This window comes from Marmota monax, unplaced genomic scaffold, assembly GCF_021218885.2.
Source record: "Marmota monax isolate L192 unplaced genomic scaffold, Marmota_monax_Labrador192_F-V1.1 WCK01_AAM20220418_F8-fsc00217, whole genome shotgun sequence".
In the NCBI taxonomy this organism is placed as follows: domain Eukaryota; kingdom Metazoa; phylum Chordata; class Mammalia; order Rodentia; family Sciuridae; genus Marmota; species Marmota monax.
In genome coordinates, this window is record NW_026692031.1 from 2,280,235 (window position 1) to 2,307,355 (window position 27,121).

At 52.0% G+C, this 27,121-nt stretch overlaps 1 protein-coding gene across 6 annotated transcripts in view; it reads left to right on the plus strand.

Moving 5' to 3' along the window:
* Positions 1-334: 334 nt before the first annotated feature.
* Sema4d (semaphorin 4D) overlaps positions 335-27,121 on the plus strand; it is a 114,406-nt gene continuing 87,619 nt past the window's right edge. For 2 of the 6 annotated variants that reach the window (XM_058582782.1, XM_058582785.1), the window contains exon 1: positions 13,338-13,469. The gene's annotated coding sequence lies outside the window, so the exon portion shown is untranslated. Of the gene's footprint in view, positions 354-907; positions 1,030-13,336; positions 13,470-27,121 lie in introns of those variants that run through there. The other 4 variants (XM_058582776.1, XM_046454035.2, XM_058582780.1 and 1 more) reach the window with 4 other exon arrangements.

Consider the following 27,121-nt stretch of genomic DNA (forward strand, 5'->3'; position numbering starts at 1 on the left):
TCACTCTGAAGCAGCCTGTGGTCATCTGGGTAAGTGGCAAGCCTCCCTGACCAGGAGGTTATTGGCCCTGACTCTTCACACTTGGGGAAAATCCTGGCTGCTTCATTCTGGAACTGAATCCCTTTGGGAGGGGATATCCCTGTGGGCAGAGCTGCCCCCCTGGCAGTCACCGAGTAAGTCACAGTCATTTCTCCCTCCAGGGCAGAATGCTCGTGACCATGGCCTGACAGTGGGAAAACCAAGACTTCAGGAGGTGCCAGCTCTACTCTGGGAAAATGCAAAGGGCCTGGTCTGGAATGTTCTTGTCCACAATCAAGAGCCCAGTATCCTGGGTGCCTGCATACTTTGCCCAGGTCAGGCAGGGACTGGCCCTAGGGCTGAGTGCAGAAAACCCTGGGGATTTGGGGGACAGCCTGGAAAGGGTGGGGCGAATCCAGGCCCCCAGAAGGGACAAGCTGGTCTATTAGGAGGTGGTGAGGAGAGAAGTGAAGGGGCATCTAGCTGGGAATCTGTGTTTTACTGAGCAGAGACCAGACCAGGGTAGGGGGCAGCTTCTGGGCCCTGCTGGGGGCCTGGAGGGAGGGGAGGAAGGTTGGAGTTAGGGAGGAAGGGGAGGGGAGCGAGCGAAGGGTGGAGAGGGCAGGGAGGTGAAGCGCGCAGGGAGAAAAGAGGAGCTTGGGAAGGTGAAGAATGGGGGGAGGGAAAAGGGGAGGGAGGGGAAGAGCGGTTGGGGGAGAGAGGAGGGGGGAGGAGGGAGAAAGGGGAGGGACGAGGGGCGGGGAGCGAAGGCGGGAGGGCGAGGGGGCGGAGGCGGCGGGGCGCGGAGCGGGGGAGGGGCGTGCGCGCCCGCCCCGCGCCCTCCGTCCCCGCGCCGGCCTCCGCGCCCTCGCGCGCCGCAGCATCCCGCGCCGCCGGGCTGCCGACCGCCCCCTCCCCGAGCTCCTGGCCTCCGCCGCCGCCGCCATTCCTGGCGCCGAGCTCGCCGGGCCGGGCCCCGCCGAGCCGCCGCGGGCAGAACGCGCGCTCCAGGTAAGCTGCGGAACCGGTGCGGGAGGGCGGGCGCGCGGGGCCGGGCAGGTGCGCGGGGGCGGAGCGGCCCGCGGCGGAGCCCCCTCCCCGCGCCCCTGGGACCCCCGGGCTCTTCCCTGGAGCGCCCTCCGTGGACCCCGGGCCCCTCCGGGAGCCCCCTCCCGGGATCTCTCGGACCCCCTGGACTCCTTCCCGGGTTCCTCCCCGAGCCCTTCCCGGAACGCCACCGGGAGCCTCCTACCCCGACCCTTCGCCCAAACCCTGGGACCCCCCAGGAGCCTTCCCCGGTTCCGGCCCGGCCCGGCGCGCAGGTGGCTCCCCCGGCGCGGGGGCGCGGGCGCGCTGCAGACCCGGACTGGGGAGGGGGCGGCGCGCTCGGCCAGGCCCCACGGCGCTCGGGCCGGCGGGGTCGAGTCCCGGGGTCAGGCGGGCTCCGTCAGGCCCGGCCGCCACCGGCAGAGCTCTGGGCCCCCGCCGCCGGCTTCTATTTCGGTCGCGGAGGCCGCGGCTTCTGTGCGCCGGATGCAGCGCCGCGCACTCAGACAGGTGGGGCAGGTCGGGCCGCAGCGGTCAGGTCTCCGCCGCGATGGCCGTGGGCACTGCAGGCCTCAGCTTCCTTCAGCATTGGGGCTGCATTATTCTAGAACCGCACGGAACCGCCGGCGGTAGCCCAGGCTGCACCTGTTGCAGGCGCCTGGTGAACTGCATGAGAGGGGCTGGATCTGCTGGGGTTTTCCCCGTAAAAGCGGGTGAAGGAGGGTTGCCCGGACAGTTTTCCTTTTTTATTTATTAGATTTACCATTTCGGAGGGTGTTTGGGTGAATGGGAGTCGGTGGATGGTCAGGTCACTTAAAATGAGGCCTGTATGGAGAGCCCGCCCCTCCTTTCTGGAACATTTTGCCACATGAAGTTATTCTGCTTTTGTTTTGAAAACCTCCCTGTGTTGGGCACATCCCAGGCCCGTGGGTGGCCAAGCCCTTCTGGACCTGGGGCCTGTGGCCAGCCATCTGACCCTGTTGTTGAGTCTTTTCAAGTCCACCAGGCGCCACCAAACGGAAGTTTCTTTTCCAGGGGGTGAAGTGACACCAGTGGCCTGTCACCTCATACGTGCCCCAGGCCTGGGGCCTTCCTGCCGGCTGCCCAGGCCAGGTTATTTAAGCAGGCAGCCCCTGCCAGCGCTTGGGGAAGATCTTGGTAGAGACGATAATGGCTTGATTGTCACTTTGGTGCCTGTGCACATCATGTCTTGTTAGTTGTGGGTGGAGAAAAAGAAAGCAGCCCTGGGGGGGATGGGATGGGATGGTGAGGGGATGGTCCTGTGGATGTGAACTGTCCTCTCTCCCAGAAAGGTAGACCTTCAGACCCATAAGAGTGTCCATAGTCCATGCAGCTGGTAAGACAAAGAAATAAAGCTTCTTTGCCTGGATCCCTTTGCGCCTTGTTCTGAGATCTCAATCTGGCAGGGGAGTAGGGGACTCCTGTGGGGAGCAAACTGCCTCCCCTCCCAACCGCTCCCCTGTCTGCTCTCCAAAATAGAAGCATCCAGGCCCGCTATGGACGCCTGGCCAGCCATCCTCTTGACTGGCGCACGCAGACCTCTCCCTTGGTGGCTGAGGTCTTGGCAGGTGGCGCCCTGCTCTGGGCCAAGGTTTGGGGTGCACACATTGACCATGCTGCCCCAGCTGCCCAGTGGGTCTGGGGCCCAGGAGATGCCCTTGGTGACATCATCCACTTGTGGATAGTCCAAGTGGATTGTCTGGTGCAGATGTTATCCAGAGCTCCTTTCTCCACACCAGGCAGGGTGTGTGTGGCCCATGCTTGGGAATGCATACTAACGGCTGGCCCGAGAGGAGGAGGGAGGAAATGTTGGCTGGTGCCAGCACAATAGCACGATCAATAATGCATTGCAAAGATCAATGGATTTCTCCATCCCTCCACTGTGCTTCTGAAGGGAGTCTGCCCAGAGAGGGCTGGGTGTGGCTGGGAGGGTGGCTGGGACCCTTGTTCCCCCTTGGGACAGTCACCACTGGTCCTGGGTTAGCTCTGCCAAGCCCTGGAAGAGAATTTGCTTCCTGATTGTCTTGTTCCCAGCAGCCTCCCCCCTAAGAATTTGCTTGGTTAAAGGGACTCTTGGATAGATGTGTTGACCGTGCAGTACCTCCACGTCCGCCAGCTCAGGCTGATGCGCCCTGTTCCCCCAGCTCAGGACTGACGCTGACCTGATAGCTGGCGGTCCTGGATCATCCCTGGGGACAAGGCTGCTGTTTGCGGTCCCCAGCTGGGGCCACTAGTGTTGAGTTCCTGGAGGAAGAATAGGGTGGGTGAGAGGGAAAGGTCAGAGGGGCCGGAGGAAGGTCTTCTTTCCCCTGGGCCTCGGTCTGTTGTCCTGGGTTAGCAAGTGTAGCTTGGGCAGGTGTGCCCCGTGCTGTCTCCGTCTAGGGCCATTGCTGCCCCTGGATGACTCAGGGCATAGCCCAAGAGATGGACTGGTTAGGGCAGGCTCTTTAGGGACAGGTTTTACTGGGGACTTTTGTGTGACTGCTGTCAAAAGGTAGTGCAGGAAAAGAGGTTTGTGGGAGGGAATACCCTCTAACTCGGACGGAGGGGGAAGCCAGTGGCCTCCTCTGACGCCGGTTGGTGTTATTCGGTGCATCCATCGAGCAGATCAGGCCGTTTTCCTCTGTGGGGCTCCCTGTCCAGCTTGCTGACCCTCCCATTGCAAGAAACTGGCATTGCGTGGACAGCGAGAGTGTGATCGGCTTTGATCTGGAGCCTGGCTGCTTGGCCCTTTGGTTGGTGTGTGTTCTATTTTGTGAGAAGGGACAGTACGTTCCCAATCAGGCCTGCTCTTGGCCACCCATTCTGAGTGTGTGTTAGGAGCTTTTGAATATTGACTTTGTCATTGTCATCTTTGTTAGCGCGTGTTTTTCTGGGGTCCAGGAGGGCCCAGCAGGCCACTGCCGCTGGCTCTCAACTTAGATCCTCTAGGGTTGGGCTTGGGTTCCTCAGGGTGTCCCTGGGTGAATGCGTGACCTCTTAACCCATTCAGACCATTCTGCACATTCTAGGGAGTCTTAGTGGTCCTGGTCCCACCCTTCTGGGCCCTGGTCATTGACCATAATGTCTCAGGTTCTTGAAGTACAGAGTCCCCACTTGTCCACGGGGACACCTTACAAGACCCCAGCAGATGCCTGAGACCATAGGTGATACCAGATTCCATAGATGCTACATTTTTTCCTCTACATACATCTCTATGATCAAGTTCTACTTACAAATTAGGCACAGGAAGAGATGAACAACAATAATAATAAAATAGGGCGATTCTAACAATATACTGTAATAAACATTACATAATATTCATGAATTGTTTATGGAATTTTCCATTGCTTTTGGATCATGGTGGATTGTGGGTAAAACTGAAAGCACAGAATGAAACCACAGATAAAGGGGCTCCACTGTACCTTCAAGGGTCTCCATACCCCTCGGATTCATGCTCTTCATGGAATTTTGCTGCTTTTCCCAGCCAGCGTTCAGTGGGAATGGATGAGAGTTGGGAGCCCAGAGACACAAGGCCCTGTCCTCTTGGAGTCCAGGTCTGGTGGAGGGACACCCTTGATTGTGTCTGAGCTTGGGAAGACGACGTGGGACCTGGTGGTCAGGGGGTGTCTGCTGGAGGACTGAGCGTGCTTCTCCAGGAGTGACCCCCAAACAGCAGCGTAGTGTCCATAGGAATTCATGGGAAATGCACGCAGCGGGGCCTGAGCTAGGGGTTCTGGGTGGGACCAGCAGTCTGCTTTATTGGGCCTGCAGGTGATGTTGAAGACCCACAGCACCAGGACACCTGCCCTCCGGAAGGGGGAGCCAGCATTGGGGTGGGTCAGGCCTCTGGGGCACCTGGTCTAGCCTGCCTGGGGAGGGAGGTCCTATGCTGGCCACTGTGATCGGGATCCAGGGGCAGCATTGGAAGACTTCACCTGGCAGGTCAGATGAACCAGGCCCCTTCACTTCCTCAGGGTCCCTGGCCACTTCTGTGCCCTTGCAGCAGGACTGAGTGTTGCCCCCAGGGACCAGCTGGCCCTGAGCCTCCCCCAGAATTCCCTCTGGCCCTTGGCCTCACTCCCCGCCCCCCCCCCCCACTGCTGATGAGTTTAGGTTATTGTAAATCAGATTTGTTTCTTCTAGATGTTCATGCTGAAAGCACACAGTGTCCACCTTGGTGGGATCTGTTCCCAGACCCCAGTGGATCCCTGGGGCCATGATTAGTCCCACACCCTATTTGGCCTATGTTTTTTCCTATGCATATATACTTATGGGGAAGTTTAACCCACAAATTAGGCTCAGAAAGAGCCAAACATGACAAATAATAAAAATAGAGTAGTTATAACAATATATGGTGATAAAAGTGATGTGTATTTTCTCTCTCAAAATACCTTATTGTACTGTAGATCTTAGCAATCTCAGCATATGCTCTTTCTTCTTAAGTCTGGGATTTTCCTCTTTTTTTAAAAAAATTTTTTTTCATTGTAGATGGACAAAATATTTATTTATTTTTTAATGTGGTGCAGAGGATCGAACTCAGTGCCTCATGTGTGCGAGGCAAGTGCTCTACCATTGAGCCGCAACCCCAGCTCTGGGACTTTCATCTTCTTAGTTAAAAGAAGCATTTTATGACTTCTCTTTGGCATATCTAAGTTGCATATGTCATCACTTTTGTGATTTGGGGTCATCATGAAGTAAAATAAGGGGTACAGTACTGGAGTATTGTGATAGTCGATCTAATCACTAAGATAGCTACTAAGTGACTAATAGGTGGGTAGCATATACAGGGTAGATACTCTGGACAAAGTAATGGTTCATGTTCCAGGTGGGTGGTGTGGAACAGTGTGAGATTTCATCATGATGCTCAGAATGGTGTGTCCTTTAAACCCTAGGAATTGTTTATTTTCAATTTAATATTTTTAGAGCATGGTTGACTGTGGGTAACTGAAATTGCAGGAAAGGAAACTGGGATAAGGGGGAACTGCTGTATGTTTTGTATTCTTTTGTGTCTAGTTTCTTTATTGCTGTGTAAGTCAGTACTTTGTATCTTTTTTTAATGGCTGGATAGTAGTTTATTGTGTGGCTGTAACCGTGGCTTATTTATCCACTTATGGGTGGATGGTTGAATTGTTTCCTATTAAAAGGCTATGAGCTAAAACTCCACAACAGAAGGACAAATAACCAATAAAACATGAGTAAACATGGTTCCAGGGAAGGAGTGCAGATGGCCCAAGACGCATGTGAAAAGATGCCTGGCCTCATTTGTCACAAGAGAAATGCAAATCAGAGCCACCATAAGACGCCACTTCACACCTCACCAGCGAAAACAGCACACGTCCATGGGGCTGTGGAAATCAGAACCGCATACGTTGCTGATGGGAATTGAAGTGGTGCGATAGTGTTGCCAGACCGTTGGGAGGTTTCTCAAAAAGTTAAACATAGAGTTACCCTCTAACCCAGCAGTCGCACTTCTACGTACATACCTAAAAGAGTTGGAAATGGACTCATACAGAACTTACGCCCCACAGTTCATCGTGGCACTATTCACAAAAAGCCAAAAGGTGGAAACAGCCCCATGTCCGTCCCTGGATGGACAGGTACGCAAAATGTGGTGTATTATTTAGCCATAAAAAGGAATGAGTTCCTGATGCATGTTGCCATAGGGATCACATTTGAGGGCATCATGCTAAGTGAAAGTAGCCAGTTGCAATGACCACACAGTATATGATTCCATTTTTAGGGAATGTTATGAAGAGGCAAATCCATAGGGACAGGGAGTGGGGAGATGGGATGGGAGTAATTGCTGCGGGGTTTCCCTTTGAGTTGATGATAGTGTTTTGGAACACTTGATAGTGGCCGTGGTTGCAGAACCTTGTGCATGTGCTAGATGCCGCTGAATTGCATACTTTGAAATGTTAAAATTCATGTGTATCTTATTTACCACAGTGAAAAATGATACAAAAGTACTGTGAACACCCACAGGCAGATCTTAGTGGGTGCGTACATTTCCATGTCTCTTGGGAGCCCCCTAGGAGCGGAGTTGCAGGATCTTGTGTAGGTGCGTGGTTAGCGGTCCTGTCCTGCTGCGTCCCCTCCTGCGTGAGAGCTGCGGTTGGTTCTGATCTCCCACCCTTGCCAGCGCTTGCTGCTGCCCGTCTTTTCATTTAGTCTGTTCTGGTGGGATTTTCTCATTACTTCTCCATTGAGGTTTTAGTTGTGCATTTTCTCATGCACAACTCATGAGTTGGGAATGTTTTTCTGGGAAGTCTTGGGTCAGACTGTGGCACACTTTTTCACTGGGTCATTTGGATCTGAGTGGTGAGAGATCTTTACCTATTCACGTGCTTTGTCAGACATTTGCATTTCAGGTATTCTCTGTTAATCTGTGTCCTGCCCTCCGGCCTCATCAACGACATCTTTCAGAGGGCAGGCCTTGACGTTTTGATTAAAGACCAGTTGTTTTCATGGTTCATGCGTTTGGTTTCCTATTTGAAGAAATCTTTGCCTAACCTCTGGTCATCGAGATTTTCGCCTGTGTGTCCCTCTGGGAATGTTATGGTTTCAGCTTGTATGTTTGAGTCTATTCTCCATCTCAAATTGCTTTTTAACTAGGAGCTAAGAATCCAGGTTCATCGTCTAGCGGGTATCCAGTTGTTCTAGTGCCATTTGTTCAAATAAACCTGTTCCATCCGCGTCTGCCTTGAAGCATCTCGGCATCCACTTTGGAGAGTCGTTGGTGATACCCGTGTGGCTCGGTTTCTGGATTCTCTTCTGTTCTCTGTGCCTCATTATTCCCCATAGGGCCAGGGACCCTGTCGGACTCCTGACTCTTCCTTTGTAATGACTCTTTTGAGTTAGGTCGTGGGACAGTTTCCCATCCTTTGCAAAACTGTGTTGTCCATTCCAGATCCTTCCCTTTCCCCCTGAACTGGGAATGTCTTGTCAGTTCTTTACAGAAGGCCTGCTTGGATTTTGACCGGAGTCACATTAATGTCTCAAGTCCATTTTGGGGGAAATGGACATTGGGCAGTTTTCCAATCCCTGGACCATAGAGCCCGGCACATCTGTCTTATTTTCCTCTCCCGGGGTTTCCCTTAGCACTGTCTGGTGGTTCGACTGTGCAGGTCTGGTGCACATCCTACCACATTTTATTCTTCGGTGCTTCGTATTTTTTGAATGTTATTTTAAATGGACTTTTTTAAAAGAGTTTTTCCATGTGCTCATGACTGGTGTGTAGAAATCCATTTATTGTTGATCCTCTGGACCTTCCAAACTTCCAAACCCACTCGAGTTGCTTTTCTGTGTTCCCTGAAGGCTTTCCACGCCCATAATCCTGCCTGGGATGAATCGTTCCTTTCTCTTTCTTTCTCTCCAGTGGGAATGCTTTTTCCTCCTCCTTCTCCTCTTGTTTGTTTGTGGGTTTGTTTTTCCTGGACTGTGTGGGACTTCAGAACAGAGTTTGCCAAAAGTCGTGAGAGTGGACATCCTTCCCTCTTCTCCACCTCAGGCAGAAAGAATTGATTTGTTCATTCATTTTTTTTTTTTTTTTTTTTTTGTCAACTGTGGTATGAAGTGAGGCTTTCACCTAGATGCCTTTTATGAGGTTGAGGAAGTTTTAAGTTTGCTGAGACTTTTTATCATGAATAGATGCTGAGTTTCATCTTATGCTTTTTCCGTATTTACTGAAATGATTATATGGGTTTTTTTTTCTTATTTTGTCTGTAAATACAGTGAATCACATTGACTGTCCCCCTCTTTGGTACTAGGGATTGAACCCAGGGCCTCTACCCTGAGCTGCATCCCCAGCCCTGTCTGTTTTCATTTTGAGCTGGGGTCTTGTGGCCCAGGCAGCCTCCTGGGCAGCTGGGACTGCAGGTGAGGGGCCGCTCCTTCCCATCCTGTGGGTTTGGATAAATGTGAGAATTGTGTCGCCATCAACAAATCAAGATAGGGGAATTTTGCAAAAAGTGTTTTCAAAAAGTGCTCTTGGGCCTCTTTGAAGTCAGTTCTTTTCCTCCAGTTTGGGCAAGCCGGGCTCATTTCTGTCCGTAGAGACTTTTCTAGAATGTCACGTGGGTGGACTTGTGCAGATGTGGCTTCTTTCTCAGCATACTTATCTGGGCAGACACTGAAGCGATGGGGTCCATGTTCAGAGTGGCTCTAGCACTTCCCAGTGGTGGCTTGGATATGGGACGAGGCATGCTGTCCGTATGTGGCTTGCCTGACATGCAGCGCGTGGTGACGTTGGTGAGGGCCCTCAGCGGGTTTCCACATGCAGGCGCCCTTTGGCGTAAAAATTTTATTCCTCCTCAACAATCGTGGAAGCAAAGAAGCAGGAAAAGGGTGTCTTTCCGAGTTGATAGGCAGAAAGTCCAGGTGTGGACTGAGTGAGGGTCAGGGAGGACGTGGTGTCGTGACCTAGTCAGCAGGTGGGACGGGAACTAGCAGGGCACACCAGGTGAGACCAGTCCATGAAGCAGCACCTGCGAGGCCCCTGGACCGTCCTGTGCCAGTCGGAGGTGTGGCCCGTGGGGGCCCCCGGTTGCTTCTTGGTTGTCAGATTCAGATCACACACACACACACACACACAGCCCACACACCAGATGTGTGTCACACAGAACATACACACCACGCAACACCCCACAGTTCACCACTACTACACACACAAACACCACACGTGGCGTTTACCACGCCATATACATAGACACACCACAACACACACGAGTGTTCATCTGCGCACACTGTACGCTCCTAAACCCCACACCACACACACCACACTGTAGACAGACCTACCAAACACGGATACCACACACGGCACACAGTCCCACACCATCCCTTTCACAGTGTACACACATCACACACAGAAACACACAACCCGCCATGCAGCACACACTGCTCACACCTCTGCGTCCTGCACATGCGCTCAGGCCACACGCACCACATGTACTCTGCACTCAGGTGCATCCCCAGCACCCCAGTGCACATGCCCCCTTCTCACACGTATGACACACGCACAAGTGCATAATACCACTGGGATACACCTAGCACATGCGTACCACATGTCACGCACACCTAGCATGCATACACGCACATAAGTACACAGAATACGCACACTCACTCTCATGTGGCGTGTCCGGGGAGTCCTGGCACCCTTGCTAGCCGTGACACACCAGCTTGTTGGCAGAGTGGGTGGTGTCTGACAGCGTGCTGTGCTTTAAAGGGCACGTCGTGAGGAGCCAGCCAGCGGCACCTGCTTCCCCCACACATTGGGAGGCGGGAGTGAGCCGGTGTGGGGGCCATGAGAGGAGGTGGGCCTGGCGTGTGCCATGGGAAGTCCCCTCCGAGGCCCCGGTGTCCTTCGAGGCCTGTTAATGGACGGGCCTGGGGTTGACCAGAAGCCCCTCTCTCTGTAAGTGGGGTCGACCCAGTGATTCCTGGGGGGGGTGGCTTCAGGGTGAGGAGGTGACGTGACTCCTTTCATATCCCTTCTTGGCAAAGTTTGTGTTAGGACACATGAAATTCAGTGTCTCTAAACCAGACATCAGAGAGGTTCCAGTGCGGGCACAGAATCGCTGAGACGTTTTTTATTAGAATGAAAACTTTGAGCCAGTCAGAAAGCCTGGCTGTGAAGGTGGCTGAGGCTTTCAGACCCTGACGGTGACCCACGGGCACCTTTGCACATGCACACTCCCCACACTCACATTGGCACACTCGCTCGCACACACTACAACCAAAGTTTTGTTGCTCACAGTCACCCTTATCTGAAGAGGATGCACTTTGGTGTTTTTACTCAGTTGCATCAAAAAATAAAATTAAAAAACCCCACTGTTTGTACTCCAGTTGAAAACTACTGAGCCCATGTGACACCTGGCTCTGAGCGCTGAGTGGACATTTTATAATTGTGCCTTGGAGTGAGCATCGGGAGCCGTGCCTTGTGCCCTTTGCATGTGGGCTGACCTTTCCCTGTGGCTCCTTCTCCCTTTGCCTTCCTCCATCGCTGGCTCCTCCTGGGTTCCTGGGGCCGAGCCTCAGCACAGTGTCTGAGCCGTGTGCTGCCTGCTGCCGCGGGGCCGGGTTTGGACTGCACACAGGGCAGGAAACTGGGTCAGAGCAAAGCCCTTGAGCAGGCGGAATTGGATAGCTGTGTGTGTTTGAAAACCCGGGGCAGCCCAAGGCTCGGGTTTCAAGCCAGGACTCCTGTGAAGCCACTCAGCTTCCGCTGGCTGCCCCTGTGTGCCGCAGCCTCCTCCCGACGTCGGTGGGGATGGGTCTCTCTGGGTGGGTCCCACAGTCGGCAGGCCCATCCGCAGGATCTCTGTCTAGGAGGGCTTGGTTTTTGCCAGCTCAGCAAAACCAGGGAGGCGGACAGAGTGTGATCTTTAATGTAGATTCCAATCACAGAAGGGCCTGCAGGACAAGCCTCTGGGGAGTTGGAGATCCCCGTTTATTTACGGGGACCTGCTCGGTGACTCTGCGAGCTGGGGCGCAGGGCTTATGTCAGCTGGCGAGACTGTCCTGTGTGAGGAGCGCGTTCATTTCTGCAGGAGAGATGGAAGTCTCTGCTCAGACATCTCGCTGCAGAGATGAAGCACAGAGAACTCAAACACGCTCTCTCACATCCTCCCTGCAGAGAGGAGACCCGCAGGAGCCCATGTGTGTCAGCATTCTCAAAAATAAGCGTCGATGTCATTCGGAGGCTCTGCCCGGAGGTTGTGTGTCAGCACTGTCAGAAGCATTGGCCGGCCCTTTTGCGGTGGCTGCGGACAGTCTCCCAAACATAGCTGCATTTATACTCCGGAGGCTGTGAGTCCTTTCTTGCTGGTGTCATCCTCTCCCACCTGCTGGGCTGGGGACCTCCTGGTTGCTCTAGGAAGCAGAGTGTGGCTCCTGCTATGCAGAAGACATTTCTCGCCGAGTGCTTTTTGCAGGCTTGGCGGGGTGAGTGGCATGGGCGTGTCCCCGTGGAGCTGGCCTCCTGATGCTGGGGATAATGCCCTGCACCTGTGGCCTCCTTGTCTTTGAATTCTGATGCTTCAGAGCAGAGGTGACATCAAAGGCAGATTTGGGGGTCCAAGGTTGTGGCCTTCTGGTGTCTTCTGCCAGGTGGGGCGCGGCTGCTTCTCGGCCTCTCTGAGATGTGCATGCTCTGGGTACTGTCCCAGGAGAGCAGCAGAAACCAGTGACAGCCAGCAGGCACTGGTGTCCACTGGGTGCTGTGGTTGTCCTGAGCTCGTAGGAGCTGGGGTCCCTGACCTGAGAGGGGCCACGTGGCTTCTGGCTGCCTGCCTCCCCAGTGGCCTGAGTCTGCTGGGTTTCCAGAGCTTTGCAGTGGGGGGTCACTTTGAGCTAGGAGGCCTCCCCTAGCTTCCTGTCCTGTCGTGGATTCCAGGGCAGGTCAGAAACCTGAGACAGCAGGATGGTATAGAAACGCTCTTACAATATTCCATGCCCCCCACCCCTTTCATGTCCTCTCCTTTCTTCACGCTGAGATGTCTGCAGAACCCCGTGGAATGCATCTGGTCTCGGTGTACACCTGGCACTTGACACTCAGAGACCAGCGTGGGGGGTCCGGCACGGGGGCATGCCCCGCCAGCCCCTTGCCCCTCATTGCCTGCCACCAACCCTCCAGCTGATCACAGCAGTGTTCGCCGTGGCCGGTTCAGCTCTGTGCACGTGGGAGCCTGCAGCATGTCCTCCCACGTGCCGCTCGGTCTCTGAGTATGACATTCGGCTCACAAAGGGCTTTTTCTTAGTTTGCTACCTAGTACGCGTTGACCGTCCCTGATCCCAAATCCGAAATGCTCCAAAATCTGCAACATTTTGAGTTTCAACCTGTTGCCTCGACTGGAAAATCGCACACCATGAAGCTTTCGTGCACAAGGTTATTCGAGATATCATCCAAAGTCACCTTCAGGCCCCTTGTTACAGGGTGTATGTGAGACAGGTGGATTCCGTGCTCAGACTTGGGTCTCATTAGGCATGTGCAGATATTCCAAAATTAAATTAAAAAAAAGAAAAGTAAAGAAACGTGAAGCACTTCTGGTCCCAAGCTGTGATGCGGTTTAGATATGAAGTGTCCCCCAAAAGCTCACGTATGAGACAGCGCAGGACGGTTTGGGGGAGAAATGACTGGGTTGTAGTCTTATTAATCAGTGAAATGATCCCTGACGGGATTAACCGAGTGGTGACTGGAGGCAGGTGGGGTGTAGCTGCAGGAAGTGGCTCATTGGGGGCGTGGCCACGGGGGACGTATTTTGTATCTGGAGAGTGGAGCCTCTCTCTGCTTCCTGATCACCAGGTGAGCTTCTTCCCTCTGTCACACTCTTCTGCCGTGATGCTCTGCCTCACCTCGAGCCCCGAGGAGTCGAACCGGCCTCCTATGGATTAAGACCTCTGAAACGGTGAGCCCTCAAACTTTGCCTCCCGGAGGTTTTGCCAACCTCCTTTGTTGTGGTTGGGTCATTTAGTCGCAGGAGGGAAACAGGTGACTGAAACACAAGCTCTTGGAGCAAGGGAGACTAAACCTGCATCCCATCCTGTGGGTCTGCGACAGCCTGTGCACGTTTATGTGCGACAGACACACACACACACACGCACGCACGCACACACACACACACACACACACGCACGCACCCGTGCTGTTTAGATTCCTGTTCGGGGCCGATACGAGGGAGGCTCTGGGTGTCTGGCACACAGCAGGCGGTTTCCGTCTTTGATCCTTTGGGGACGGCAGGGCTCTCCGGGTTTCATGGCTCAGCTTGTGATCAGGTGTTCCTCAGCTTGTGACCGCATCACCGCAGTCCCTGTCCCATCCCTTGGCTCACCCCTCTTTGTCTTTCCGTCCTTCATGTCTCTTCGGGGGACACTTGTCATTGGGGACACTTGGCCCACCTGGGCATTTCAAGACCCTTCACTGGGTCACGTCTGCAGAAGACCCTTTCTGTACCTGAGGTTGCAGCCATGGGTGGTGGTGGTCCTGCCCCTTCAATCCCCTCCAGCACAGGAAGAGACAGTTGGAACCCTCTCTGCCGCTGGGGCCTGGCGGGTGGCCCCGGTGGGTGGGGACGCAGGCTGGCAGGGTGTCAGGCAGGCCCCTTCTCTGGGTTGTGGAGACAGAGCTTTATCAGCAGGAAGATGGAAACTGTGGATGCTCTTTGCACTTGTGGGAAGCCGTGGAAACTGTGGCCCGTTGACTCAGAGGGGAAACAGGAAAGAAAGGAGCCCTCTTTGCGGCTCCCTGTCAGTTTCTCCATCGGGATGGGCTGGGCTGGGCTGGGCCTCTCCGCTGTGTCTCCACAAAAGTACGAGTTGGATCTTTAGTGGGACAGGAAGTGAGATGTGCTGACTCACTTTTTCTTTATTCTAATGGCATTTTTATTGTTTAGAAAATGGAGAAAGAAAGCCAAGAGCTTCCTCCCTGTGCTGGGCTGGTGCGTTGACAGCTAGCCTTCTGGGTGTTTGTGTGTGTGCCATTCTCAGAGGCTCAGCAGTGCACGGTCCCACAAGTGTGTGTGCACACACAGCCCGGCCACAGAGCTGTGGTCACGTGGTGCGGGGTTCTGCAGCTTGCTGTATTCGCTTTACGCATGGATTCCATGTTCTGGGCCGTGCCTGGCCCTGGGAGGGCCTGCACCCCGTGCCCTCCAGCCCCTCTCGGTGTCCCCAGGCGGCCACACCCCTCACCATTTTTCTGGGTGCAGGTCGCTTTTATTTGGGCGTGGTCAGCTTGGCTGGCCTGGCCTGGCCACCTGCCCAGGGGGTGTGTGGTAATGGCCCCTGTAATGGTGTCAGTAGTAGCAGGGGCGTGCACGCGTGTGCATGCATATTCATGTGTGAGTATGTTTTTGTGACTCTGCACATGTGACCCCCCTGCCTGCACGTGTGCGCACACACATCCGGTCCCCAGTGCACAGCCAGCTGGGAGTCTGCATTCTGGAAGGTTCTCCTGGACTCAGAGCTCCTGCTCGTTAGGCAGCAGCTATTTTATTTTTCAGAAATCTAAACTGTGTTTTTAGCCAAAAGATGAAAAGCTACCCTCACTCCTCCCTGTGCCCCTCATTTGTCCAGAACGATGGCGGGAGCGGGGGAGGGGTAGCGTCCACGGGGTGTCACAGGTCTCTGGCGTGTTTCTCTGGGAGTTGGCTCCACGGTCCCAGCCAGATGCTACGTGGGTGCCTGGATTGTTCACGGGCACAGCCTTCTGTGGGGCAGTCTGTCCTCAGCACTGCCTGGGACGTCCCTGCATGGTCTAGTGAAGAGGAGGGCACAGGTCTGGGACCTTTGGAAGCCAGAGTTGATTTTATTTATTTTTAAAATTTTGTTTTTAAGTTGTAGATGAACACAGTACCTTTATTTATTAATATGTGGTGCTGAGGATCGAACCCAGTGCCTCACAGCCTCTCTGAGGCTGAATTCTCTCCTCTTTGAGGGAGGCCAGTTCTGTTCTTTCTGTAGGCCTTCAACTGATCAGATGTGGCCCACCCACATTGTGGAGGGTCACAGACTTTGTTCATTGTCTCAACTTAAAATATTTAATCTCGTTCCAAAAAACACCTTCCTGGAACGATCAGGAATAATGTTTGGCCAAACGTTTGGGCACCATGGCCCAAACATTAATCATCACTGGTCAACACTCCCAGGTGCCTGGGCCCCATGACCTGATGTGTCTTACAGAGAAGCACAGGCGTTTCCTGGGGGTAGAGGAACCAGGGGTTGACTGTTCGTGGAAATCTGTCCCAGGAGCAGGCAGGGCTTGTCGGTCATCCCCACCGTGGTCTGAGTGGCATCGGCGTTGACGAAGGCTGGCGTTTCTTGCATTCCGGTGGCTGCTGGAAGTGGGGCCCACACCGCGGCTGACCTCCTGCTGAACTGGGACTGTCGTTTCGTGCCTGTCACTCTGGTCCCACATTTAGGCACAAGGAGCTAGCTGCTTAGGCACCTGAGGAGTGATTGCTGGTGTCTTGCGCCCTGTTGGCCTGTCTTCCTGCTCGTGCGGTGGCGCTGTGCTCCGCGAGATTCCCTCCTCCTGGGGAAGTGGACTCCGCCAAGTGGTGGCCTTGGGATCATGTCCCTCCCCTCTGTGAGCTTCGGAAGTTGGTCTCCGGGGCTCTTATCAGCCCTCTGTGTCAGACTGTTAATTTGACATAAATAACCCCCTGGCACCGGGAAAGGCACAGCGTGGCCTCCTGATGGTCTGGGCAGGGGCTGCCCAGTGGATCTGGAGAGCAGAGCAGAGGGGCGGGGAGGCCCCCAGGATGGCCACGGGGTTCCTCTCTTCCCCTTCCATCCACTGTGATGTTGGAGCCGAATGGACGATGGATGGGCGGGGGAGAGGATGGAGATGCCCAGAGCCACGTGCTGACGGCTGGCCGGGTGGTTGGCCAGTGTCTGGGGCCCCGTGACAGGGCTGTCACCTGTGCAAGTGGGCTGACAGGAGCAGGCTTTGTGCATGGCCTGGCAGTGGGTCGTTGTGCTCCACGTCCTGCCTGAGGCTCAGAGAGTGGATGCCATGAGGGCCTTAGGGCCCCCGTGGCCCATCCTTATCCCCCGGGTGTGTGGGGGCACGGGCCTCAGCATGGCCCAGGCACCAGCCTCGAGGACTTCCTGCCAAGCCTCATCTCATGTTTCTCAGAAAGCCAGGCCTTTCCAGGTAGCTGGGGACATGCTGGGGTTTGTGGCCGGCCTGCCTCTGTCTGCAGGTTCTTCCTGAAGGGCTGGCACCTGGCCCCCAGAGCTTCCCCGGGGGGCTGTGCCCAGTGACATTCAGCCTGTGTGGCAGAGTTAGGCGGGCCTGCGGCTCCTCTCCCTCCAGGTCCTGAAGCGAGGGCTGCTGTTCGTGGAAGTGCTTTCTGCTATTTTCCAAGGCAGGACAACTGTCACTTAAAACCAGAATCTTCCGTTTTGACCTCATCTCGGCCTTTGACTACAGAAGGGCTGAGCAGGAGGATGTGGGCTGAGGTGACCGTCCTGCCTGGCATGCTTCTCCTCTCTGAAGGTCAGGAGGAGCCTGGGAGCGCAGGCCTGCCCTCAGGCAGCAGGATCTGGTAATCATCAAACCTGGAAAAGGCGATCAAGTGCACCCATTGCAAGGGTAATAAGGCACAGGTTCTGAACCCACAGGTCCCACAGGTAGGGAGAGAAATTACTTGAAGCACAATTTACGTAGATTATTTACTGGGTTCCTGCATCTGGGTATACAAAGAGGGATGGCTGGAAACCAGGAGCACAGAGACAGACGTAAGGATCCGTTTATGTGCCCAGCACAATCTCCGGATGCTCTTCTTTGGATTGAGATGCTAGTACTTTCATAGCCCCAGCCTCAGACCCGGAGTTTAAGTGGAGGTGACTCACTGATGGCTGCCTGGGGTACACAGAGTGGGGAGTGAGTCAGGCCGTGTTTATCCCCAGGGTTTACTGTGCCAGGTGAATCTAGAATCTGCATTTGTACTTGGACATCTTTGGAGCGAGGTTTCTTGGCAACCAGGGGTGGGGAGGAGCTCCCTGTGTGGGGGAAGGGACCCTTCAGGCCCCGTTGGAATCCAGAATAACCACGGTGAGTGCAGTAAGTCCCGCCGCCCTGGGGAGCACCCCATTTCTCTGGGTGGTCCAGCCTGAGGAAACGTGTCCCACCTTCTGTAACTGAGCGGCTGGTCTGGAGTCTCTCTAGCTCTCTGGTTGTCCAAGTTCATTTCCTGTTGAAGGTTCTGGTCTGTTCAAAGTGCAGTACCCACAAAGGGAGCCCTTGAAGATCCCCCAGTGGGTGCCTGAAACCATGGCTAGTACCCAGCCCTGCTCATATTGGTTTTTTCCTATATGTACATACCTGTGATAAAGTGCAATTTGTAAATTAGGCCCAGGAAGATACATTAATGACAATAACTAATAATAACATAGAACAGTCATAACAATATACTGTAGTCAAAGTTATGTGAATGTGATGTTTCTCTGAAAGTATTGTTTTGTACATCTTTCGGCAGGTGACCTTTTTGCTTTCCTTGGGTTTAGTTTTATACACATATTTTAACCTTTTTATTTAACGGAAGCACTTGACAACTTCTCTTTGGCATAAGAATTGCTAGCATCACCACTCCTGTGCTTCAAAGTCATTAATAAGTAAAAATAAGGGCTAATTGAATGCAAGCACTGTGACGTGGAGACACTCTGATAACCAAAATGACTACTTTTGTAACTGACTAAAAGCAGAAGTTCTCTTTTTTTTTAATGTAAATGACTATTGGGTGGGTAGCATACGCAGTGCAGATACACTGGACAAAGAAATGATTCACACCTGAGATGGGACAGAAAGGATGGTGTGAGGTTTCATCATGCCATGAAAAATGGTTCATAATCTGAATCTTAAGAATTGTTTATTTCTGGAATTTTCTATCAATATTTTTGGACCTGGTTGATGGAAAGTGAAGAAAGCAAATTTCTGATAAGGGGAGTCTACTGCATGACTAAAAATGCAAGCTGCTTGTTCAGGCCTGGGATATATTTTTATTACTTTTTGGTTGCTTCTGTCTCGGTGGCAAGGAAAAAGCATTATTATTATTTATTATTTTTTTTTAAGGCAAAAAGATTGGACAGATTGGCCGGAGGTTTCTGTTTCCTGTGTGATTAACAGGATTGGAAGCTCCTGTCCTGTGTGTACCTGAGCCATGAGCACGACATGCATAAAGCGTGCACATAAACCGCTGCTCTCAGACGTCTGGAGAGGCTGATGGGGGCGGGGGACTTTAGCTTTTTGCATTTTGAGCTCTATTTTATTTTACACATATAGAATTTTGTAGATCTACTTTTCTGATAAAGAAATAAGGCTGTGTTTTTACTGTGGCCAAATATACATAGCAGACTTGCCATCTTAATTGTGTTTAGTGTCCAGTTCACTTGTACCAAGTGCGTTCACCCCGCCACCCTCCTCCTCCTCCAGAACTCTTCCCTCTTCCACGCTGAAGCTGGTTCCCATTGAATAGCTCCCCATCGCCCTCTCCTGCCCCAGCACCCCTCCCAGCCCTCCACTGCCATAGTTTTGACTGTATTCCAAATAATTGGAATCATAGAGTATTCGTCCTTTTGTGACCAACTGAAAAAAAAGTTCTTTTTTTTAACGTTGTCATTTGTTAATTGAACTTATTTTCCATAATATTGGCACAACTGTATGAGGAGGCACAGCTGGAAATAGCCCCTGTTTCTCAGGGAACTTAGATTCTAGTGAGGAGCAGTCAGTTGAGTTTATTTTCTTCTCATTTTAACCAAAACGTTCATCCTTAGGTTTTGGTTGACTCATGTCCCCTTTTGTAAGTGCAGTTATAAGACAACCCAAATTAATTTTTATTAAATAGTCAGATGTAATCAAGCCACATAAAAGGCCTTTTGGTAAAGGAACCTGATTTGGGTCAGTCTGGTAGCACAGATTAAGAAGTGGCTCCTTATTGTTTCTGAGTACATTAAGAAAATTAAGGGGCTAGGGATGTGGCTCAACCGGCAGCGCGCTCGCCTGGCATGCGTGCGGCCCGGGTTCGATCCTCCGCACTGCATACAAACAAGGATGTTGTGTCCGCCAAAAACTAAAAAAATAAATATTAAAAAAAAAAAAGAAAATTAAGACTTGACTTTTGATAAGTATATACACACGTATTGAGTAGAGTTAAGTAGTTAAATATACTGTAAGTTATTTTTCCCTTTTGTGCATATAACATGCTAATGAAATCATATAAAAGGTGATTTTACACTTTAAAGGAAAAAACATTGACAGGTGTATTTTTTAAAAAAAAACACCACCAGTTTTAATGTAAGATTCTATTATTATGACTTTCATCCCAGGTGAAATTTACCCACAGTGCATCACACCTGTTTCTTTCTGGAGACATACATGACTCCAAACATAAGGAGCATTTAAAAAGACATTTCAGTGACATTAATGCAGTCATTTTACTCTTTCCCCTTTTCCTTTGGTTTTTAAAATGAAGAATTGGTGATTAGTTTGGCAGACAGCTCTGTGGGTTTTGACCCACGTATGGATTTGTGTAACCACCACCTCAGTGAGGACAAGAGTTTCACGCTCCACACGTTTCCCTGCAGCCTCGCGCCCGCCCCCAGCCGTGACGTCAGCCGACCTGTCAGTCAAACTGCCCTCCACCTCCACAGTTTACCTTTCCCAGAGCGAAGTATGCCGTGCCAGGCAGCAGCGGTTTTCTGGTTTTCTGCTCCCACTGCCTTTGAGGCTCCTTCAAGCTGTCACATGTTTTAATAGTCTGTCACTCAGTAGCATTCTGTTGTATTTTTTTTTCTTTTGATACCAGGTATTGTACTCAGGGGCAGCCGACCACTGAGCCACACCCCCAGCCCTATTTTGTATTTTATTTAGAGACAGGGTCTCACTGAGTTGCTTAGCACCTTGCTTCTGCTGAGGCTGGCTTTGAACTTGCGATCCTCCTGCCTCAGCCTCCCCAGCTGCTGGGATGACAGGGGTGTGCCATGCACCGGACTTCTGTTGTCTTTTTGAAGAGTTGCTGTAAGCATTCGTGCACAAGCTTCTCTGTGAGCCTGTGGTTTCGGTTCCTTGGGATAAAGGGCCAGGAGTGGGGTGGCGAGGTCACGTGGCAAACGTGTGTGTAACTCATAAGAAACTGCCACAGTCCCTTCCACAGTGGCTTTCCCTCCTCTGCACTCTGCTGCAGGTCCTCTCCATGCCTGATACCATGTGTCTTTATTTAACAGATAGTTTGTGTACAGTGTATCTTGTGGTTTTTAACTTGAATTTCCTATTTGGTCTGTATGTCCCGGTAAAGTATCTATTCAAGTCTTGCTTTTTTCTGGGGTGGTGGTGGTACTGGGGATTGAACCCAGGGGTGCTTGACCACTGAGCCATATCTATAGCCCTTTTTTATTTTTTTATTTTGAGACAGGGCCTTACCAAGTTGCTTAGGGCATCACTGAGTTGCTGAGAATGGCCTCAAACTTGTGATCCTCCCACCTCAGCCTCCTGAATTGCTGGAATTATAGGCGTGCACCACCACACCCAGCCTTTTGCTCATAAGTTAATTGGGCTATTTTCTTCTTATGAGTTCTGAGTGTTCTTAGTGTATTCTAAATACAAGTTCTTTGTCAGGCGTGCGATTTGCAAATACTTTCTCCCAGTCTATTAGCTTGTCTTTGAATTCTTTTAATGGTGTCTTTCACAGAGCAAACAATTTTAATAAAGTTAACTTATAATTTACAGATTATTACTAGAGAATGCATAGATATATGACTTAATTTTGTGTTGTTAACCTGTGTTCTTTCTGACTTGGCTAAACTTATTACTTCTATAGAGCTCCTTTTTAACAAAAAAAGTTCCTTGGCATTTCTTACATGGGTGAGCATGTTGTCAGGGGGTACGCCATTTGGTTTCTTCTTTAGTCGGTGTGCTTTTTATTTTTTTTTCTTGCCTTATTTCACTGGCTAGTGCTTCCAGTGCGATGTTGACAAGTTGTGTCTTCTTTTCCAGTTGATACGCTCATGTTTATTCTTTGTGTTTATATGGTACGTTGCATTTACTGATTTTTGAATACTGAACCAGTCTTACATTCTGGAATATACTCCATCTGGTTTTGGTGTTTTTTTTTTTTTTTTAATCATTGGATTCAGTTTGCTAATATTTTGTTGAGGATTTTTACATCTGTGTTCATGAGGGACAATATAGTTCTAGAATCTTCTTATACTGTCTTTGTGCGAGACTCATTTAAGTGGGGAAAAGTGTCTTCCTTTCCTACTTTCTGGAAGAGATTATGGATACTTACTGTTATTTCTTCCTTGTTATATTGGGTAGAATTTGCAATAAAACATTCTGGGCCTCTTCAGATTTTTTTTCCTCTGAGGGTTTTTAACTACATATTCAATTTTCTTAATGTTTATCGTGTTGTTGAGGTCATCTGTTTTATCTTGAGTTTTGGTCCTTGGTAGTTATTGAGAAATGTGATATTTCTCTCCAAGTTGTGGATTTTATGTGCATGGGCTTGTTTATAGTATTCGCTTCTGATGTCGGTGGGTTCTGCAATGATCGCTCCTTTTGTTCCTGATATTGGGAATTAGAAACCCATTGACATCCTGGGGACCTTAGGGTTAGTGTAGTCACCACCCGCCAAATCCTCAGGAGGCTGGACCCTGTGGGTTTGCGTGGTGCTCCCTGGGCAGAAGCAAATGAGGCCCATTAGGAGGGACACCGATGCCTTGAAGCCCTGGGGTAGCATGTGTCCCCAGGGCTGGGAAGTTAATACAGGGCACGTTGGTGACCTGCATGGCTTTGGTGTCTTCACAAGGGCCCGGTGGCTGCTGGGAGCAATTACATGGAGAATCTGGCTGGCTTTGTACCAGAGTGAAAAGGGACCCTCAGCCTTTGAGATCCCGGAGGGTAGGTGAGATTTCCACCCCTCATTCCTGGTGTTTGAGGTGATTGTGGCCAGTGGTACGTTAAGGGACACAGATTTATTCATGTTTTGTCTGTTCTCAGTCAAGGTCACACGTGAGTCTACTTGAAAAGCCCAGGCAAAGGAGGCTGAGGGGAGGGGTGAGCTTCCGTGTGATACTTAATCAGAGGTCGCTTTGTTTTGGGGCGTCGGGGATGATGGACAGTAGGTCCTTCTCTCTGATCCGGTCTCTTCTTTAGGTGTAAAGCAGAATGTCAGAGCTATGGCTTTTGGTTCCTGACTCTGACATATCTCAGCAGCATCTTAGGCGAATGAAAAGGTCACTGTTTTTTGGTTGTTCTTCAACCAAGATGAGTTTAGCTTTATTTAATTAAAAAATCTGTGTCAAGCTGGGCTTTAAAATAGGAGAGTGATTTACGAGCAATCAGAGAAAAGTAGGTTTTGCAGATGCTCGGGGTTTGGAAGTCCCTGCTGGGGCAGGAGGCGCAGGCCCGTGGGGACTCTGAGCTGTGGGATTGATGGCCTGGCACAGGGACCATCCTGGTTTTTCTGTGTCTTCCTGCAGGTGGCTTGTCGCCTGGGGCTGCGCGTACAGCGTCACTGCACAGGTGTGCCCTGGGCGTCTCGGTCTGGTTAGGCAGGAAAGTCCCAGGTGGCTGAGCCGGAGCTCCCACGGCTCTTGGCAGTTGGGGCTGCTCTGTTGGAGGGGGGCTGGGAATGAGCCATCGCTGGCCTCCCCCTCACTGCCTCCGTCACAGCCTCCGTCACACCCACGCAAGGATTTGGAAGACTCACGATGTTCCTGATTATGATGCCGACCCCCCTTTTTAAAGTGGCCCATGTCCACTCACAGTATGATCAGGTCAGGGGAAGGTCAGCTCCTTCATGGAGAGAGCTGCGCTGGAATGTACGTTTGTTCCTGGGTGTCCAGGCACACAGCGGGTGGGTTTAGGACCCCCTGTGGCCACAGGACCCACAGATCAGATCCCTCATGTAAAGTAGTGTGATATTTGCATATAACCTGCGTGTCCCCTCCCTGGTACCTTAAATCATCTCTAAGCTGGGCGTGGTGGCACATGCCTGTAATCCCAGTGACTTGGGAGGCTGAGACAGGAGGATCACAAGTTTGAGTCCACCCTCAACAACTTAGTGAGGCCCTGTCTCAAAATAAAAAAATATTAAAACAAAAAGGGCTGGGGATGTAGCTCAGTGATAAAACGACCCTGGTACAAAAAAAAAAAAAGGTACCTGTCATTATCTAGAGCAACTTAAATGCTATTAATAGTTGTTATGCAGTTGTTTAGGGAGTAGCAATGAGGAAAGAAGTCTATATGTTCAATACACCATTTTTCTTCTTTTCTGAATGTTTTCAGTCTATGGTTGGTTGACTCTGTGGGTGGCGGAACCCTTGGGTCGAGAGGTCTGTAGGTCCTTTTGGAGCTCACAGTCCGAGTGTCCTTTAGGCTGTCCATGAGCACTTGGGGTGCTGGGGTGTCTGCCAGGTGTGAGGTGTGTGTGCGCGTGTGGGTGTTTTCTCTTTCTCAACGTGGTGGGGTCGGGTCATCCCGGTCCTGTAGTGTCAGGAGGTGGGCGGCTGGGACGTGCGGGCATGAGCAGGGCGGTCCCAGGGTCAGGTTCATGTGCATGAAGGAGGCGGGTGGGATGTGTAGGCTGCAGTCGGGTGTGAGAGGAGTGGCCTGTGCTGCCCTTGGAGACTTTGAGCTTAACAACAAGGGGAAACCGTGGTGGATTCTCACATTCTGGGTTGTGCGCTCTGAAGATGAATGATTCAGTTTCTTTCCAGGAGGTTGGTGACATTTCAGTGTCTGCCGATTGCTTGTGAAAGACTAACACAGCCTCTGCCTTTTGAGCTGGTGACACAGAGCCTTCTGCTTGTGTCACAACGAGAGTGCTGCAAACATGGAGTGACACCCAGGTGGAAGGTCCCAGTTACTGACTTCGAGCTCGCATTTGGCATGGTCACACGAATGCTTGCAACCCTCCTGCAGAGGATGACGGTGCCTACCTGGACGTGCACATGGGCCAGAGCTGTGGACAGCACTCCTCTGTGTCACGTGGGTGGTCACTGTGTGCCGTGGGCTCATTGCCATGAGAAAGAGCAGTTGGCTGTGCTCTGAGGAGTTTGGTCTGTGCGCGTGGACGAAAGGTGCAGACAGGCTGGTGTCCCCCGGGAGTCACACTGCATGTATTCTGGACAGTTGGGACCCTTGCTGAGGTCCCAGGTGGCCTCTTGGGTGCATGAGCACCACATTTATGCTTGCATGGTCTGTGAGTGTCAGTGTGTCCAGCTGTGTGTGTGCAATGACTCTGGAAGCAGGTGTAGAGAGGCCGGTCCTCTGTGGCCTCCCAGAGCTGGGCTTTCACTCAAAGAAGCCAATGGAGGCCCGAGCAGCTAGGTGCCGTGGAAGGGGGTCCCCAGGAGCCGGGGGAGAGAGGGCATTGCTGAGAGCGAGTCCCCATCTCTGCTGTGTGAACTCCCGTGTCTGCAGTCTCCGTAGTTTTTAGTTGGAATCAGGGGACTTTTTTAGGTCTTCCACTCCTCCCGGTGTCTGGTCCCTTGGTGCATGCCCCCCGCCCCCCGGTTTGGCACCAGCCAACTCAGGTGCAGTTTAAAGTCAGACTCAAAACCACAAGGGCCCCGCCCCATGTCTTCCTGGACCTCGGTGACAGCCACGGGGCAGGCCATCCTCACCCCCTGGCACCCCATTTCCCTAGAAATGGAGCATTGACTCCTGACGCGTTCCCACTCCTCCCTGGTCTCGTTCCACCATCGCCTGGTCCTCCTGAATCCCAGGATCCCAGGCCTCCTCTTCCAGCCCCGGGCTTTGGGATAAAGCCTTTGAGTGGCGTGCCAGGGCCGGCAGGCTCCTCTGTCCCTGAAGAGCTCTGTAAATGCAGGCAGTGATAGCAAGCAAGCAGTGCACATGGCTTCTGTCCAGTGGGGAGGCCGTTGGTGGTCCCCCATGGAAAAAACCGTGCTTCTGTATGAATGCATCTGTAATTCAGTTCAGTGTTCCTCTATTTGGTGTAGTTTTCCTATTGTGGAGGTGAAATTCACACAGCAATGCTCTGATTGGAGTGTCTGCCATAAAGGTCATATGTTGGAAACGGAGTCCCCAACTTCATAGGAGGATGGTGTTTGGAGGTGGGGCCGTTGGGAGGTAATAGGGTTAGATGAAGCCACAAGGGTAGGGCTCCCAGGGTGGCACTGTGGCTCCATTTCCCCCATGTGATGCCCTCGCCATCCTCATGCTCTCAGACTTCCCAGTCCTGGAATCATGAGCCAAATAAACCTTTGTTCTTTATAAATTACCCAGTCTTAGGTGTCCAGTTACAGGAACAGAAAATGGATTCAGGCAGATCAAGTTCACCACATCAAAGCGAGCAACACAGCAATGTTGAGTGCCCTCCCAGGGTCTTGTAACCACCTCTTCTGTCTAGTGCCAAGACATTTTGTCACCCAGAGGGAACCCTGCCCACCAAGCATCGACTCCCCAGTCCCTCTGCTCCCTGCCAACTTTATATTATTTGGTAATTCTTTGACTTCTCCCTTGACAGACATAACATTTCATCGCTTCTCCCATGAATATTGAGTTAAATAACATTTTTAATGTGTGCTCATGTGTTCAAAGTGGCCCTTAGTCGCTGTCACCTTTGGATGAGCTCTAGTGCTCTCACTGGCTCATGGTGTTGGTGACCAGGAGGCGCAGGTACCGCGGTGTCCAGGGGTGCAGCGGTGGCAGAATCCTGGCCTGGAGGACAGGGGACGATTCCATGCTGGCTTTCCAAGTCGTGTCTGTGGTCTGTGCCAGAATGGGGGGCCCTCGAGCGATGTGTCCAGAGAGAGCCCTTCCCTGGCTGGCCCTCTGCCCGTGCCGTGTGGGCGCTGTGTGATTATTAAAGATCGTGCTCGCAGGGCCGTGGTCAGGGAGTGTGGGGGTGCACACAGTGGTGCACGGGCGTGACCCCAGACACTGAGATGCAGCCACATGGAGAGAAATCCCGGAGAACCTGGAGCCAGCCTCCTGTTCTCTGGCTGTCAGTGTGAGCGGTGCAGAGGGGACCCTCCAGCCGCCTGTGTGTGCCCTGATCCCTCCTACACCTAAGGACAAGGTGGGACTTTTTCCAGTGCAGCTCAGTCCAACAGAGACCAGCCCTTTCCCTTGTGGGACCAGCAAGCTTGAACGTGGTGACCCTGACTGTTCCTTCTGACACCCAGTTGGGGTCCTGTCCTTAAATGAGGAGTTTCCGTCTTTTTCTTTATAGATCCTGGACCTTTGGGGCAGTGGCCAGAGTCACTCTGGTCTAAGAGAGGCAGGATTTCTGACCATTTCTTTTTTACTATTCCCCCCCCCCCCCCAATTCAGTTTTTAACTTTTATTTGACATCTGTAACATGATTCCAGGGGGAAAAAAATCCCGTAGTGGGTCATCTGAGAGCACAGTACCCCTGCTCTCTGTGCAGCCTGGGGCAGTTGTCTGGGGAGGTACATCCCCTGCTGTGTCTGTGATTGGCATTCTGGTTCTGAGATTATCAAGTAGAACCCAGAAACCTGTGTCTGAGGTGGAGCCCCAGGAAAGCGTCCCAGGGACCCCAGGAATTGAAGCTATGCCCCAGGGCCCTAG